This window comes from Lissotriton vulgaris, chromosome 5, assembly GCF_964263255.1.
Source record: "Lissotriton vulgaris chromosome 5, aLisVul1.2, whole genome shotgun sequence".
NCBI classification, from domain to species: domain Eukaryota; kingdom Metazoa; phylum Chordata; class Amphibia; order Caudata; family Salamandridae; genus Lissotriton; species Lissotriton vulgaris.
This window is the reverse complement of record NC_141693.1, coordinates 123,009,178-123,011,651: the sequence shown is the minus strand read 5'-3', so window position 1 is coordinate 123,011,651 and position 2,474 is coordinate 123,009,178.

Genomic DNA, 2,474 nt, shown 5'->3' with positions numbered 1-2,474 from the left:
GTTTTGCTTGCCCGAGAAAAGGTCTAGCTAGGATAACAACACCCCAGATTCTAGATGTCTGAGTTGTGGTTGGCAATATATTGTATCCAGGGATCCTAAGTGATTCTCTTTCGCCCCAAGGAATATGGGTCTCCTGGGGACATAGTACATCAAATGAATTTTGATTAATTATCCCACATAGACAGGCCCTTTTGTTCCTACCGTTAAGTCCCGCCACATTCCACGAACATATTTTCAGTTTATCCATAATCTATTTTTTTTGTTTTATTTTGGCTTTGATTATAACATGCTATTTGATATTTTTTCTGATTTTTACCTTTGTTGATCTTATGTCTAATGTTGAGATGCTTCTTTTTATTTGTTGTATCAATTTGGTTGCTTGTTTTAATGATTTTCCCCCACCCATTCCCCCCCTCGCCCCCTATTCCCGTCCCCCAAAGTGAGGCGCATAGACTCCTTTAGAGTCCGGTTTGTGATGTTGCCTGGTTCAAATGGAAGCAGGTTGTTGGCACCCGTGTAAACGGTCGCTCCAAGCGGTTGAGAGCCCCGACCCCTGTGCCTGCCCGTGGAAGTGAAGTTTTTGATTCATGCTGTGTAGGGTTGTCAAAAAGTTATCTTACTAATATACATCACATTAATCTCGCTATCACTTTACTTCCTGTGCTTTTCATAGACATAAATTACCAGTTGCATTTTATCACATTTTAAACATTTTCCTTATGATTCTTGTGATCGTTACAAATTAAATACACTATTTTTTATTCCTATTTTTGTCTGAGTTTATTAGTTCGTTTAAGTATGCTTCTGCTTGTATCTCGTTAGTGAAGCTTCTTGTGGTGCCATTGATGATGATCTTTAATCGTGCCGGATTCTGCAAGTAGACGTGGCACCGATTTTTTCAAAGGGTGTAAATAACTGTCTCATCCTCCACCTTCTTTCCACTGTTGCATGGGCAAAGTCTGGTCTACAGAAGAACGAGAAGCCTTTATATAAAAAAAAATGTTTAATACATTTCTAATGCTGATAACAGTAAGTCAATTGATGACTACATGTCCCATAATGCATTATGATAGTGGTTTTACAACTGCTTGCTAAAGTCCATGTATAATGATACCTCATTGATGCATGTAGAAGACATTTTTAGTTCAACAAATATGTAAATAAGAAATATTTTCTCTTTTTGATGTTGCAGATGCAGATGTACAAATGCCTGCAAAACCAACAAATGCCTCTGGCTCGAAGGTAGTCTCCATCATCACCTCCAGTATAGTGGGTGGGAGGACAGTAGAGGGGCCACCTTCTGTTGCCTGGGACTCACTCAGCTAAGTCAGAACCTTTTCCTTAGTGAGTGACCTGAGGTCATACCACCTCTTCGTTATTTCTTCTATGGAGAGCTGCATTTCTCCTACCTTATTTATTTTCTGCTGTATCCCCTGCCATATTCTCTTTTTCTGAGATTCTGGAACAGTCATTGAGGATTTTCCAAACAGGAGGCCATGGTTGTTGCATCTTTCCTCATATACAATCTGAAGTTCTTATCCTGAGAATGTAGGATTTCTTTTTCTGCTCCTAGACTCCTCTCCTGCTTCTTGGCTGGTCATTGCCATCATTGATATATGTGTCTTGCTGCTCCAAGTGGCTACTTGACCAGCGAATTGTGCACTACCTCCTCTCTGGCTGCTTGTAGGCTTGAAATGAGAAGTAAATCCTGGTTTTGAGCTCATTACCCAGAACCAGGAAGTGCTTTTCTGTATTTGCAGTTGCACTCTGTCTATTCATTGCCATCTATTGGACCTACGTCGAATTCCCATTTTTATTTCAGAGAAAGAAACAGGTCTGAGAGTTTACCAGTAATGAGAGATATATTCTTAAGATACCTCTATTTCCCAATTCCTCAATCACTATGCAGGCCTCTTATGATTTATATTCTGGGACCTCCTCGAGTCTATTGCAATATTGATCTAGGACATTCCTCAACTGTAACAAAGACTTGGGATTAAGCAGTACAAATTCCTCTACCATTCAGTGTATGATTTGATGTGGTCTTTGGACCAGAAATCTTCAAGATTTGAAATACCTATTAGGTTCCGTGTACGGAACCTAGCCAATCATGCCCGATGGGCAAGCCACGATCACTTCCGAAGTGGGGGTGACAGTAGTAAGGGTGCTATGCCATTTGATGTGTGCGAACACTTTGTGCTTGCAGAGAGCAAGGCGTGAGGTCCTGCTGTGCCATACAGCAGAACCATCGAATCATACTTCAACAGCGTATTTAGCTCCAGCCTTACCACTGAATCATGCCTATATCTGTGCAGCCGGTCACTTTCCGGTATTAGGTGTGAGGCCAAGGCATACATTTTAATAGCTGCCCAACCCAGGCCTGCTTCACACATACCATGCGTACACTTTGCAAAGTAGACCTGTGGAGTTTTGTTTCTCCATAGGAAAGCCGCAATCAAGGATTGGAGGTTCCC